This window comes from Solenopsis invicta, chromosome 11 (assembly GCF_016802725.1).
Source record: "Solenopsis invicta isolate M01_SB chromosome 11, UNIL_Sinv_3.0, whole genome shotgun sequence".
Taxonomy (NCBI): Eukaryota; Metazoa; Arthropoda; class Insecta; order Hymenoptera; family Formicidae; genus Solenopsis; species Solenopsis invicta.
In genome coordinates, this window is record NC_052674.1 from 14,942,711 (window position 1) to 14,958,815 (window position 16,105).

The window sequence follows — 16,105 nt, forward strand, 5'->3', positions numbered from 1 at the left end:
TTAATTTATTTTATATGAGACAAGTTACCACAAAATCAATAATAATTTTATACATATAAGAATGGTTTCTTATATATAATAATAAATTTTTTATAATTAAAAAAATTTTTTAATAACAAATAATACAATATTACTTTTTGTAGCACAAATTAGCACAAAATCAGCCCTAATTATACTGTTTCTATTTTTATTTTTTATTGTCTTTTTTATGGTCCTGCTAGCTTGATGTTAAGTTAGCAGCGCCATAGGTTTTTTTTAAACGGCACGAGATACAAAGTTGCTTCTCGCAGCACAAATTAGCACAAAATCAGTACTAATTATATCTATTTTTATTTTTATTTTTTTATTTTGTTTTCTAGTAGTCCTGCTAGCTTGATATAAAGTTAGCAGCGCCACAAGCTTTTTGTAAACGGCACGAGGTACAAAATTGTTTCTTGCGGCACAAATTAGCACTAAATGAGCACTACATCTTTTAATAAGTCCCGTTCGATTTTGCTCATTTGATCCTGCTAGCTTGACAGAGGTTGCTCAAACACATGTATTGATATATAATCATTTATTCATATCTCTTACAAACAAACATTTCAACTAACTTTGGAGACATCTTCAGCGTATCAAAAATAATAAAAGTCAAACAAGTCGAAAAAACTAGCCACCGTGTCATTAGTCACCGTGACCGTTCGTTTGTAAGAGATATGAATAAATGATTAAAGGAGACCGGGGCTATTTGTTAAACCTTTTCTTGTGTCTCCTAAATCCTATATTCATAAAAAAAAAAAATGAGACGGTTTGAAAGGTTGAACTTTCGCCTTCAAAATGCCGGTATAGATAGAACATAGAAATGTATTTGCTTTGAAGTACATATAAAAATGTCGACCAATGCCCAAAATTACAAATAACTCCAAGCCCGGAGTAATTCGTAACTAGTGCGGGAATATCCCAAAATTTGTGTTTTAAGTTGAAAGACTGTAAAAAAGCTGTTGTTAAGACTTTCTTTTATTTAAAAAAAGATATAGGTATACAAAAAGCAAATGCAAACATATACGCTCGCATGTCTTTTTATGCCATCGGTGTGATAGATTTCCTAACCTCACAAGTATTAATCTTTAACGCTTTATAACTTTTTACCTGGTTAAGAGCGGCGATTTTATATTCATATTCATGTTCTATCTACTAAAATACACAATATTATCAAGTTTAAACTGAATCAATGAAGAACTTCAGTTTACCTCAACGCTTAACTCTGCTTAGTGTAGCGTTCGTAACGCAGTCAATGTAAGGTTAGAACTACCTATAAGTGCTGCAATCAGTATTAACAAGTCGCCCCGATGCTCGATATTACGAATAGCCCCAATGTCAACTATGCGCATTATTGCGTATGATCGAAAATAGACATCACACAGCAAAAAGTAAACACTAAATGTTTCAAATACATTCAACTGGACACAATACATTCAAAGTTTTCAAAAAAACCTTATTATTTTATTTAAATTTCGAAGAAATACTGACTATCAGAAATTACTTCGACTGTTGCAAAACACATTTTTCACTATTATGACTTCAATATGACACGGTTACAAAACTTTGTTAGCAACATCGTTACATTAGGACGTGTTTACATTGTTTAAAGTAAATTTTTAATATGTACCCATAAAAAGATATTTCCAATTATCAAATTACCCCGTCTAACAATTTGCCCAGGTCTCCCCTATATATCAATACATGTGTTTGCGTACTCTGTACCCATGCTAACTCTCAGTAGCCTATTGTTCAATTGTTGTTCCAATATATTAAGTTAAAACAAAAATTTAATTTGCTTATTACTTTGATTTTTCTTTGATAAAATTTTATAATCTTCTTTAATATTCTATAAAATTAATATTCTTTATAAAGTTTCTTTTTAAAAACACAAGTTTTTCTAAAAATTTATGACAAATATATTTTAAGAATGTCACATCATTCACATCATAAGAATGTCAAGGTATTCAAGATATAAATGTATAAAATATACATTTAAATATATAAATATATATTTCATAGATTGTTATATTAGAATGTTTAAATGTCTGTATAAAATTGTTTTAAAAGTTATTTACTTTGTTGTTTGTTCTGGATTCTTAAGCAATAGCATAACTATTACATAAAATAGCATTTTGTAATATTTACAAATTTGAGAAAATAGCTTTACAAAATAGTTTCATCAAAATTTTTTACATACACTATTGAAATTCTAATAATCTAATAAATATTCATGTAAAAGTTTATTTGGATCTACTTATTCATTAAAATTTATCTGCCTAAAATTACAAAACATGATTTACACAGCATAAACCAAATTATTCATTGTTTTATCTAGTAATTGGTTTCAGGATCAAAAACTGAATATTTATAATCAAAATTTTATTCACTGTTTAAAAAGAAAAAAGAATAAACCTCAAAAACTTGTAATTTTTTATTTCAATAACTTTTAGCTGGTATTGTAAAACCAAAATGTACTTAAGATCTGATGTGTTTTGTTAAAAAGACTTTTGTTAAGACCACAAAAGTATTTTGTTAAAAAAATAACTGTTACTTAATAAAAAGAAAATAAATTAATAATTACTTTTCTTAGCAATAGAATTGGTAGTACTTTTTTTGTATACAACTTAAAAATCAACAATAACAAGCAAATTACAATTTTATTCTGTTGTAATATTATCAATTATAAGTGATAATACTTACATATTTAAATGACTAGCCAGACAAACATTCGCATTCTATATGTTGGTTTCACAGAAGATAATTGTTGTTTCGTGCCACTTATCCTAAGATTTCTTGTTGTTCTTATTCTTACTTGGATCTATTGCCTGTAGATAATCGAGCTAAACGAATTACGATAATAAATGACACACACTCACATTCAAGTTCTGAAATTTGATATTTCGAAATTTTACTTTATATAAATGTCATCTCTTTCTCTCTCTCTCTCTACATATATATATATATATATATATAAAATTGTTGCTTACATTGCTAGATCTTAAACCATTCTCATATTCTTTATGCAACAACGAAACACCCATATCAAGAATTCGGATTTCTGATTCGTATAAATCACAATACCACTCATCTAGAATCCACAGCAAGAACTCGCACACTCGCAGTAGGCATTATTGCACTTCGCACTCTTATCGATGTGGTCAGTGTTGCCAAATGAAAATTTGCATTCTACCAGGGCTGCGTTCAGAATGAACGTCCGGACAACTTTTTCACCCAGAAGTAGAGAACCTCTAGAGGTTTGTTTTCTATTCCTGCTAGAGTCCTATATAAAGAGAGAAGCGACATCGAACCCCCACCACAACCTTCAGTATCCAATTGAGTCCTCCACTGCCATTTTGAGACCGCTCTAACGTCATCAAACACCATTCGTATCATTCTGCAATAGCTGTGTTCACAATATGGCTGCTCGCTTAGCCAATCAAGTATCAATCAGATTACCAATCAGAGCTTCGGACATCAATGTCGCTTCTCTCTTTATATAGGACTCTAATAGCGTTTTTCATTGGGAAAACTAGTGCGCACTGAGTGTGCACTCGCCGCTGGCAATTGGACGTTTCGGTACGCGCGATGACGGTGCCAACGGAAAGGCCCAATTACCTGCAGCAAGTGCACATTCAGTGCGCACTAGTTTTCTCAATGAAAAACGCTATAATTCCTGCACTAGACTGCACTGGAACGTTTCTTCTTGCTTTCACTATTTAAATATATATCTATTTTATTTTTTTTAGGAGAGAAAATTGCCAAGAAGGTCACGTGACCGAATCTGTGATTGGCTGACAGAAATGTGCAGATTTTGCATTGCGACGTCAATGCGTTTATTCGTTGCAAGAAGTAGAGTTCAAAAATTCTCGGTAAAATAAAATCGGAAAAGGTAACAAAGAATATTCCCGTATTATACCGTTAGTACGAGAATTCACGAGAATCTATGACAAAATTTATTATCAATGTTTATTTGTTGTTTATTCACTTAAAACGACATGTAAATTTAATAATTAAATAAGAAAACATAAAAGTGTTATAAATTAAAATTAACTGCATAATTTCATTTATTTTTAAATCTAATTTTATTTATTTAATTTATTTTTAGTATACTTAGCTAAGTATGACATAAATGACAAAGTATAAATCTCTGCTTTGGTATCACATAATGTATCACACTGTTTTGATCTGTCAGAAAATTAATATCGTTAATTATTATAAATTTATTAATCTAATCGAAAATCAAATAGAACTCTTGAAAAATAAAAGGTTCTTCTTATTAAGATTTTACATTAGCAAAAAAGTAGCTATTAATTTAAGCTATTAAATTAATTTAAAAGCTTATTTGATTTTTGATTAAATTAATAAGTTAAAATCTAAATAATTTTTTAAACAAATAAAGCTAAACTATACTTAGCTAAATCTACATAAATAACAAAGTGTTAATCTTTGCTTTGGTCTCTTTTACTATTAGTAATTAATAGCTATTTTTTCTCTAATGTAAAATTTTAGTAAAAATAGAGTGTTTTAGTTTTCAACTTCAGAACTGTCAGACAAATCTTCAAAGTTATATTCTTCTTCATCTTCAGCATATTCGGCTTTTAACTCTTCTGCTTAAAAACCAAATTCCTTATCATTCTACGGAGTAATAAACATAACTCTTTTTTTGTTTTTCTCTTTGAAGACTTTATTTTATAGAAATTACAAATTTTTATAAATTCTCGTAAATTCTCAAAAAAATAATACGACAAATTACCGTACGTAATTTACCGGTATTTTCTGATCCTTTCTGACGTAATATACTACCTTTAGAACTCTAACGACGAGCCAGCTTTCTACATACTTGCTGTTCATAATTAATCTAATGACCAATAAGCTGTCGTTTCATTAATCATGAACTGCGCGAGGGGGTGCGCACGATTGGACACCGCACGATTGGACACCACCACTCACAGCGGCCGATGCCTAAAGTTTTTCCGTTGGTTTGGTTAGATAAGTCTAGATGATTGGTTGGTGGGCTATCGCACCGTGCGCTATCGGATTCCGTCCACTGCATAGGATAAGATAAGGAGTCGTGGTCATATAAGAAAAACTGTTTTTCTTTAATTTATGTATAAATCATTTGTTTTTTACATATTCCTAAGAGATTGGCGAAAATTAATACTAAAAATGATAATATAGGTTATCACAACTTATATTATCTTGAGAGTATAAAACCTATTCTACTTTATATAAAATATATTAAAGCTTGCAAATTATTTGATTAATATATAGACAAACAGAAACGTTTTATTAATATGTATAATATATAGATTTGTGTGTTTTAATCATAAATTAAAATTGTTTTTTTCAGATCAACTGGAAGAGAGTTATACTTATTGAAGCTTGTATAGTAAGAAACCACAAGAGTCAACAATCCGTAGACTTGTATCGAGCAAACGATGGGCTCTCACTGACACACCTATACAAAATAAAGAATTAGATTTATATGCTATTTTGAAGTATCTTCTAAATGCTCACCGTTCGACGATCTATTCGTTTGGAAGAGATGGTTGAATAATAAGAATGCTGCAGGACATCAAAGATTAGCAACAGTCATGACATTAATGTTGAGAAGAATTAAACAAACATTGATAGCAAAAGGTTAGAGTTAGAAAGTTTACCTGATAAATCTATCAAAGAAGTAATTGTGCAACTTGACAGTCAGGAGCAATTAGTGAACAAAAAAATTTTAATTTATTTGTGTACTCTGTTTGCTCAATTCTTTGCTCAATGTGCGGAGAAAGAACATAAGTACAATTTGTACAGTAGAAAATATAATAAGCCTGCTTATCTTTTAAACCCAAGTAAGATTACACTTGAAATAATATGCTTTCTTGCACGTTTGTAAACATTAAAATGTATATTAATATGCAATTGTTTTTTTTATTTTTTCCTAAAGATAAAAAGACTCAATTTATGAAAGCGCAAAATAAATTGTTGGCGATGCATGCCAACGTTAAAACACAAGAGATTTGTGTTTCTACTACGATTGCATCAGATATGTTGCCACCTGGCATTGATCCATGCAAAGTTAGATTAAGAAGACGTTGTACAAAGTGGCATAATGCTATGGAAAACTTGAATTCTGATTTATTGTCCCGAATGAACAACATCACTTAATGGAATTAATAATGTCAAAAAAGATGATGCAGAAGAAAGAAACATTAGTATTGATGAAAGAGTAATTGGAAATCTACTCACTGTGAATCCAGTGTTGGATAATGACTATGAGTTCGAAGGTAAGTTATAAATTGAAAGGTTTTACTATTTTATATGATTACTACAATATATGTATAATAATTTAGATGGAGATATTACTTAATACGATTAAAGAAATTTTACAAAACAGTAATGATAAACTTATCATTGTTTCACGAGCACTAAGATAAATGCGCTACCAGCCTTTCAGCAAGAAAACACACGCTCTCTTGCCAAACTTGGGTCCCCAAACACATAAACTTTATTTATTTTCAACTTCTTTTTTATTATCAGGTTCTTTAAAACTAAACAAATACATTGTTAGCTGATTTTGCTAGCTTATGGATATCTTTGTCAAGATATTATGCATATCTCAGATATCAAATGATTGTATTACATGCACACAATATTCAACCATATAATATCCATTCTTGCAAGATTAGTAATATTGAACTACTTTACCATTATATTCTGTCAAATATCTCATAACTAAATATTACTTCTGTGTTTGCATCTAATAAAATGCTTGTCGCCACAAACGCTCCGTTGTTGACTTCTTTCGCTTATTTATTATTACCTGTAAATAAGAAGAACAGCTCACAAAGTATATTTTTTTATTAACAAATTTATTAGCAATTTTATTTTATTTTTTTAATGTTACTTATCTAACGTATCAAATGCTTCAATCCACTTCCTTTCGATTAAATTGTGAGTAATTTTCTTTAATTCCTAATGAACACCTGACTTTATTACTAAATATTCCTTTGGAATATTTCAGAAATTTGAACGATCAAAATTAAGGTTAGAAACGCTAGCTGTCAAAACACTACTAAAGGGCCTTGCACATGAAATGCATAACAAAGCATAAGCATAGCATAAGGCCTCTAAACCAATGGGAATCTTATGTAAATCAATATAGCCTGTTCTACAATAGCATAAACACAAGACCGTAAGGTTGTAAGGCATTGTTTTAAGAGCTCGTAAGCGAATGAAAAATTTTCATTTCTTACGTTACAACCTTACGGTCTTGTGTTTACTGCTATTGTAGAACAGGCTTATGACGACTTTATGCTGAATGCTCATTGGTCCATCGATTTTATAATGTGCTTATGGTATGTTATGCATTTCATGTGCAAGGCCCTGTATTATTGAAGAGGTTAACCTTTTTGGTATTGCATTGCGTTGACAGGATAAGATAATGTATGTAATGTTGTACTACATAAATAAAAATAAAGGGCCTTGCACATGAAATGCATAACATAACATAAGGGGGTCGATTGTGTACAGTCGTGTTCATTATAGTTGCGACACTTTTTCTTAGATGCGTTTCTGAACGCGCAACTATAACGAGAGCTGAGGACATGATTGGTTCTTACTTGTGGATCCAGCCAATTACGTTCGCCACTCGATGAGCAAGGCTACATTCCAAAAACCATCAAAGAAAAAGTGTCGCAACTATAATGAACACGACTGTATGTACACCCAAGGACTTTGATTCTGTCCATGGGGAAATTTTCTAAACTAAGAAGTCACCACTTTCTACATACTCGCAGTTCATGATTAATGAAACGACTAGAGCTTATTGGTCGTTACGTTAATCATGAACTGTAAGTATGTAGAAATATAGCGACTTCTCAGTTTGAAAAATTTCCCCATGGACAGAATCAAAGTCCTTGGGTGTACCATATAACTAAAGTAAAAATTACAAAAGTGAGCAAATTTAATACGTGTTGACCAATGAAATTATAAATAAATACTCTAGCAAATTTGTTTACTTTTATAATTTTTACTCTAGTTACATGATACACAATCGACCCCCAGCACAACATAAAACCAATAGACCAATGAGCATCCAGTATAAAGTCCCCATATAGATTTACATAAGATTTCCATTGGTTCAATGACCTTATGCTACGCTTATGCCCTGTTATGCATTTCATGTGCAAGGCCCTTAAAGTTTTTGTGATATATTTAGGGAGTCGATTGTGTATCATGTAACTAGAGTGAAAATTACAAAAATGAGCAAATTCACTAGGTGTTGACCAATGAAATAAATACTCTAGTAAATTTGTTCACTTTTGTCATTTTCACTCTAGTTACATGATACACAATTGACCCCTAGGTTTGATATTTATATTTGACAAATTGATATTTTGATAATTATATAGAATAAGGCTTCATCAAATGCAAATTTAGATAAAAATATACTTTAATGCGTTTTGATACACAATGATATAAGAAAGGTGTGTCTTGTGAAATAGAATATTAATCAATCATTGTAAGTGTTTATAATTTATAAATTTGGAAAATACATGTGTGAGCGGAGAATTCAGTTTTGATAAAAGTCCGTATTCTAATTATTCAATATTTTTTAATTAAACAAAGTTAAATTTAATGACTAATAAAATTAATTTACTTTAAAATTTGCATAAATAAAAAACTAAATTAAAATTAATTTTAAAAAACAATGATAGTATTAAATTACAATGTAATTTTTAGAATTAGATTACTAAATAATAAATAGTTGTTACATTATATGGATCATCAAAACTAAATGTAATATACATTATATTTGTAAATTAAGTTTATGCAATATAACTAAGAAATATTTATTTATAAATATGTTATTTATTTATAAATATTTTTTTTACAATTTTTTTTATGTAATTGAATTTTTATAGTAAAAGTTATACTGTAAAAGCAGGTAGAAACCTTTTTCACGACCACTTGATAGTTGCGATGACAGAGTCTCTAAAGGTGAATTTCGGAACGCAAACTAAACTTCCGCGCATTAAGGTTGGTTTATGCAGGACATAACCACTAACTTATGCCGTAATCTGCAATGAATTGACCAATCATAGTCAATTATTCTTCTATAAACTAATTATGATTGGTCAATTTCTAATAGATTCCGGTTTAAGTTAGCGTTTACGGCCTGCATAAATCAACCTTTATCCTTACAATCATTAGGCTTGTTTTCTATTCCTGCACTAGACTGCACTGGAACATTCCTTCTTGCTTTCGCTAACTTTGAAACATCTATCTATTTCATTTTAAGTGTACACTTATTTAGAGAGTTCAGGAACAGAAAACAAACGGGTTGTAAAAAGATTCACGTGAACTCTCTATTAGTAAAAAATGAAAAGTGAAACGTGAAAAGTTCCACGTGAAATTACATGATTGACTTCTAGATTCCAGTGTCAAGAAGCTGCGCAATAATCTTCTGCGCAACTCGATGCTCGACACTCGACGCTTGCATGTAACTGCACCTTTATTTTCTATTCGATATTTTGTGTATCGAATACAGAAAAAGTATCGATATATCGAATATCGATAAACATTTCTATCACGATCTCCATATGTAATTCTGTTGTGTGAATATCACATGGCAATACTTATTTTCTATAGTTTGGTGTTACACCTAGCATTTTAAGGTAATTAATTCTTTGATTTGTGTGTATTGTAATCATGTGTGTGTGTGTGTGATCTGTCTAAAAAAAATGTTCATGTAAGATCGAATACGCAAATAACAGGTAATACATAATCGCATAATGAAGTCTCATAACCTCACTTGACAAAGTCATGTCATGAACAGTATCATATAACTTAATTCCTATAGGGGAGGTACGGATTCAGGACGCATACTGATTTGCTGGTCGGCGGTGGATTTGGTCGACCGCGTACCCGTTAGCGTGATTATAATAGTGAGAAAAAGCGCAGTTAGGATTGCTGACACACTCCACCTTTAGGTTATGATATTAAGATTTAGTATTCCCATTTAAGTTTATTGTATTCCACATATATTACTTAGATTTAATGGCCAAATTGTCCACGTCTTATTAGTATCAGGGGACGGGTATATCAAAGGAAGAAGAAGCTAGTTGGCTGTGTACCAGTAAGGGTGATTTTAATAGAGTGAAAAAGCATGGTTAGGATTGCTGATGCAATCCACCCTGAATTCGCGTAATAACATAGATTTTGTTTTCCTATATAAACTTTACTGTCTAATATTGGACGAAAACACTATTAATCGAAGGATGGTGGTATTGATTTTGGTGTAACACTGGGAACAGGTGCCAATAACCACTAAGAGAAAGAAGAAGGACGCATACTTAAAAAGAAAAATGTTACATGAAGTAAATTAGCATTTTTTTCTCATGTTGCTGATATTTTGGAATCATTAGTGATTCTTGATTAAAATTAAACAATGGCACTTTTTTTCTATTCTTTAACAGTTATATAAAGATCTCAAAGCAATCTCTTAAGTACACATTATGTAAACTAATAAGTTTTTGTGTTCCTACTTTCTTAGCAGTCTTCTAGTTCTTGTTTGAATCAATTAGATTTAACCCTAAAGTTATTTCTTAAAACTAATTGTCTATCTGGTACGGAATGTTATATAATTGAAGCAGTTTAAATCTCTTGTTGAAAAAGAAGGTTTTAATGAACTGTTGAAGAAGTACAAGAGAAAGAACCAAAGAAATGATTATTTTTTAAGAACTTTTTTTAATAATTGACTCTGCTTTTAATGAGCTTCAGATATTTATAGAGAAAACATTGATTTTTAATTATAGAGATGCACTTGTTCAGAGAGGTTTTTCATAAATGAGATTGAAATAGAAAATCAAAGCAATCAATCAATTGTTGCACAAAGTACAAAAAAAGTTAAATAGAGATAAAAAAAGAGAAATTCAAGAAAAAAGCTTATCTTGGTAAAAATTTTCAATAGAAAATAGAATTCACGAATTAAAATCCATATTGAAAACAATAGGATTTTTTCTATTGAAAATTTTTATCAGGGTACTAAATAAAATAAAAATTAAAAATAAAGAAATTTAAAATTATAACTAACAGACCTCAAGATATTTCAAAAATAGGTGAAAAGATAAATGTTTCTCTTTCAAAAATGCAATAAAGGTTTTATTTTATGTTTTAAAAATGTCTTAAAGATGTGAAAAATTTTGTTTTATTATTTTTGATGTATTTTAAAACAATTTTGTTTGTAAGTATAGAGAAAATTTTAATATTTGTCTTCTGGTTTTTGTTAAGTGATCTTTCTTAGTTTCAATCAGGGAATTTTATTAAAAACGCATTTAAAAAGTAATCTGGAAAACTTAAAAAAGTCAAAAAATATTTTTTTCTATTTTGTTGACAATATTAGTTATATACATTTATGTACACAATAAATAATTTACTAATAATCAGAAAGTTTTTGTTAAAAAATATTTATTATAAAAATATATAATAAAATTGCTTACCGTTACAAATTAATAAATTGTGAAATCTTTAGATTAAACGAAACAAGCTAAGTGTACTACTGTGTCCAAAAAGTAAGGTGACATTGCATTTATTTCGAAAATTCTTTATTTATTCTTGCAAATCAATTTCGTCCCCTTCAAAGTAATCCCCCCCTGATATAATACACTTATTCCAACGGATTTTCCAATCTTCGAAACAGTTGTAATAATCGATTTCAGGAATGGCCTTTAGCTCCTTCTTCGCAGCGGCTTGAATCTCTTCTATCGACTTGCTTGAGTTTGCTGAATAGCCAGAAGTCGCATGGAGCCAAATCAGGTGAATACGGTGGTTGTGGAACGATATTAGTCGAGTTTTTGGTTAAAAAATCACGAATCACCGTTTCGAGTCGATAGAAGAGATTCAAGCCGCTGCGAAGAAGGAGCTAAAGGCCATTCCTGAAATCGATTATTACAACTGTTTCGAAGATTGGAAAATCCGTTGGAATAAGTGTATTATATCAGGGGGGGATTACTTTGAAGGGGACGAAATTGATTTGCAAGAATAAATAAAGAATTTTCGAAATAAATGCAATGTCACCTTACTTTTTGGACACAGTAGTATAAAATTTTGAAATAAACTGGTTTATTTAATTAGTTTTGAACAATCTTAATAGAATGTTTTGACCATACTTTTGGTTCTCATCAATCATTTAAATTAAATTAGTGATATAGTAGTCAATGCAATGCAGTTAACAAAAATGAGAAAATAATATAAATTTAAAAGGTAAACAATGTCGAGGCGAGCAATTTTAGAGATCTAATAAATTTATAATGTGAAACTGATTTACCGTATAACAAATTTACTACATATACATATACATGTTTCAGACTTACTTGTCTCTCATCAGTATGTTACAATTCAAAATACTATAATAAACCGCGTAATTATTTAGAAGATGCTCATAGGTCGAAGAGAGCCCGTGCTAACGGATGATCTTGTAAGGTGTTGATTGTTTCATCGAATTTATATCATTCTGCACATCACAAACGTAATTCATACTGTTGTTTAATTGAATGCAGTAAAAAAATTCTAAACGTTTATAACTTACAAGAGGTGAGATTGTACGGATACTGAATTGAGTCGAGGTAACGCAATAACATAGTGTATGATCTTAACACACTGACGGTCTGATCTCGACTAAATGTTTGTTTCAAATATAATGGGCATAAAGGCAAGGAAACTTATGTACAAACACAGTCTCTATACTTAAACAGATTCGTTATTTTAACGAATTTAGAATATTTGAGTAAGTATCGTTCAAAAGATCTGTGTTTTTTTTTTAATTAATACCATATCTTTGTTTTTTGATATGCCTCATCTCCAACACTAATCTTTTTTGATAGTTGGCTTCTCTGCCCAATATCTTTATTTTATTCTAATTGAAAGAGCCCAGATAACAAAATGTGCGCATAGTAAGTTTACGGAGCGTGCATGCCGTGCGGATTATCCGCACGGTGTGAGCTCACGGTATCCAACAGATGCGTCATCATCGTATTGATAGCCCAGGATTTTTAGGATTTTACTTCGGAAAAAATGCCACCTAGCTAAATTTTTGCACATACCTTTATTTAGGCATTATAAATAAGGTGCAAAAAGTCCCCATCGATATCGTGTTAGCTTCAAAAGTTATTCGAGGTCAAAGGTCACAAAAATCGATTTTTTGTGAATATCTCGCTTCCTATTAGTCGTACGTCAATTATGGTTATTATGAAAAATTGTAGATTGAACTGTTCTCTACACAAAATGTTCTATACATTTTTCATGTACGAACAACCGTTTTCACGTTATACGGCCAACAAAGTGTCCGCAGAACAATAATAGCAATACATTTGTTTCCACACCACTTTCGAGGTAGAATATAAGGCGCGTTTTTTTTTTTACATGGTTTTCCCTGTAGGTCTAATCTATATTTTCTAAAAAATAAATAAAATCAACTAAATTATACAGTGGATGGTGTATTAATGAAAAGTTAAAATTGATGTCAAGAAGCATAAAAGTAAAAATGTGATGTCAATCAAGTTGCGCAAAAGTTATCATAGCGCAAATAAAAAATTTCCTCGTGCATTGCAGTAAATAAATAAAATTATTCTTCCTCATCATTGCTGTGAATTTCAGGCATCTCTTCTATATATACTTCTTCTATTTTGCCTTGCACATTTTTATTTTTTTTTTATATGAAAGAATCTGTCGTGTTAATTTCATAATATTCTGATTCTCCTATGTTAATATTGTCATCAGAATCGTTATCAGGAGTGACATTCAGGCATGATCGACCACGACAATGACTACAAACTGCAGAGCACGGCAATCCCACTTTTCTGCAGCCACAATTAGACCCACAATCTTTTGTACAATTACAAAAAATTGTGTTGAGAAGTGCATCCGGCGCAGGTGGTAATAAAGTTATTATGGGCTCTAATAAATATTTATTACCCATCCCCACTGTTCAGGATCTATCTCATTACCTAACCAAGTTTGTACCTGGTAATAGACGCGATATAGATGCTGTTGAGTGGCTGCAGCTGTTGGTGGGAGTAAGGATAATTTGACTGGTGTATTGAATCTTGTCAATTTAGCGAAGCTCAAGTATCGATAGTTATTAATACAAGATTCTGTGATTGGAGCTCCATACATCGCCAAGAGAAAACGTACTCCATTATTCACAATTACATTTAGTGGGTAATTTTTCTGATTAAATACTTCTGCTGAACGCTGTAAATCTTGACGTTTCTGTAATAACTTCAAAGCTTTTATTTTTCCTTTATTGAAGAGTGCAGAAGTCGTATCATATCCAGTGATAGCATGTAAAAATAAAAGATGTTCTTTACAATGAGTATAATTGCCGATGCTATCAGAAGAATATATTTGTCTCAATTTTTCCTTTGCCTGGTTTAATAAAAAAAATTTGTTTATGCGAAGGAGTGCGTGTTATTAGAAGAACTAAAAGATCTACATCTCCAACAACAGCTGTAATATTTATATGTGATTTTCAAGTGCTGTTTCTGTTATTAAAACATCAGCATCATTTCGAGCTTGTTTCGTAACTATGTTGGTACTTGGTAATTTTTGCATCAACAATTTTTAGAAATTACTCTGTTTTTATTGGAGCGATTGGCAAGAAATTTTTCCTGACTCATAGTTACATGCATCGTTTTTTCAAAAATAACTTCAGAAGATCCAGAAACTGCAACGATTCGCTGTTCCATTGCTTTTATATTCTTGCTATCATTGTATCCGTCAAATACAACTGTTACGTTAGAACCGAAATGTGTTTGTACATAATGAACATATTTATCAATTATACAATCGAAAGTATCATTTTCTTGCCATATGACACGCTGCAAAAGAAATCCACCATCGATTACATATGCAATGTTATTAAGTACATATGTAATATTATTAGTATCCAATTCAATATGGCAAGGTTCAAAATATTTGTAAACCGACGATTTTTTAGTTTTTTGCAAGCTTTCTTTAGTGAAGAGTGCCAAAGGATAGGAAGATAATTCATATTGTAAATATTTGCTAAGATGTTTGTCAAATTTTTTGTTTAAGCTTATTCTTTGAAACAGCAACGGAGGATCAATAGCGACTTTACAATCATGAACTTTAACAGAACTGTTGACCGACAAAAGTGGAAGAACTCTGTTAGACCGCTTAAATTTGATGTTATCAAATGTTTGTCCTATCATATTTTCCATAGAAATACGACCAACATTATATAAATCATGACAATTTATTTGATCATTACCAATAATTCCAGTAGCTAATGACATAATTTGATTGGTTCTTGGGAAAGAGTTATGAGATGCGAACCATTTAACTAATTTTTTTACGTCTGCATTATCTCTTTTGATGCGCGAATCTCTTGCATCAACATGTTGATCGACGATGTCCAAAGACGTTGCAAAATTTTTCTATTTCTTTGCAGACTGTATTTATGGCATAAATTCCATAAATCCACTTACACAAAACGCTTTCTTGAGTACTTCTTTCTCGTGAAATTTCCTCTTCACTTTTCATGCATTTCATTAATGTCTGTTCTATTACTATGTCATTTCAGGTTCCGCAGTTAAATTTATCAGATTGTCTAATAGTAAAAAATCCATTAGTAAACTTTTGAAACGTCTGTTGGTCCATATTATTTTCCAAAATAAGCATGTCTTGCAAATATAAATGCGCTGACTTTGTGTATAGAAAATGTCCTGCAGCATGAAAATAAGGAAGCATTTTTTTAATAGCATTCAGGTGTCTATTCCAATTTCCCAGTCTTTTAGCTTTAATAAATTCTTTAGCTATTGATACCATGTGAAAATATTGTACCCATAACTTTGCCATGGGATCTCGACTTTGTAATTCATTTAACTTATTGTTAAATTGTTCCATATTAATGGTTGAAAACAAGTAGATTCTTCGATTTTTTTATATGAATATGTCTGTTTTATTATATCTTCAATGTAATCATTCAGAAAATTATATGTGTGATCATCTATTTGTATATCTTCGAAAATAATTGTTGATAAAGCAAGATGAAGCAATGTGTGACTTT

The 16,105-nt window shown here is 30.6% G+C and overlaps 2 protein-coding genes and 1 non-coding gene across 9 annotated transcripts in view; 2 read left to right on the forward strand and 1 right to left on the reverse strand.

The window, feature by feature from the left end:
- LOC105203442 (protein spire) overlaps nucleotides 1-3,199 on the reverse strand; it is a 330,825-nt gene extending 327,626 nt beyond the window's left edge. Inside the window, exons 1-2 of one of the 2 annotated variants that reach the window (XM_039455093.1) lie at nucleotides 3,009-3,199; nucleotides 2,722-2,861 (exon numbers count right to left, since the gene is read on the reverse strand). The gene's annotated coding sequence lies outside the window, so the exon portion shown is untranslated. Of the gene's footprint in view, nucleotides 1-2,721; nucleotides 2,907-3,008 lie in introns of both variants that reach the window. The other variant, XM_039455092.1, reaches the window with a different exon arrangement.
- Nucleotides 3,200-5,015: 1,816 nt separating this feature from the next.
- LOC105203440 lies at nucleotides 5,016-6,797 on the forward strand. 3 transcript variants are annotated; one of them, XR_005575863.1, is made up of 4 exons: nucleotides 5,016-5,226; nucleotides 5,372-5,864; nucleotides 5,960-6,299; nucleotides 6,366-6,797. It is a non-coding gene; the product is annotated as an uncharacterized LOC105203440 (transcript). The 3 variants fall into 3 exon arrangements; XR_005575864.1 differs by having other exon boundaries at nucleotides 5,016-5,199; XR_005575862.1 differs by having other exon boundaries at nucleotides 5,018-5,864.
- Nucleotides 6,798-9,554: 2,757 nt separating this feature from the next.
- The window catches only part of LOC105203439 (ribosome biogenesis protein NOP53), a 54,760-nt gene continuing 48,209 nt past the window's right edge, over nucleotides 9,555-16,105 (forward strand). The window contains exons 1-2 of one of the 4 annotated variants that reach the window (XM_026140023.2): nucleotides 9,576-9,692; nucleotides 9,878-10,007. The gene's annotated coding sequence lies outside the window, so the exon portion shown is untranslated. Of the gene's footprint in view, nucleotides 9,693-9,769; nucleotides 9,792-9,877; nucleotides 10,008-16,105 lie in introns of those variants that run through there. The other 3 variants (XM_026140024.2, XM_039454715.1, XM_026140027.2) reach the window with 3 other exon arrangements.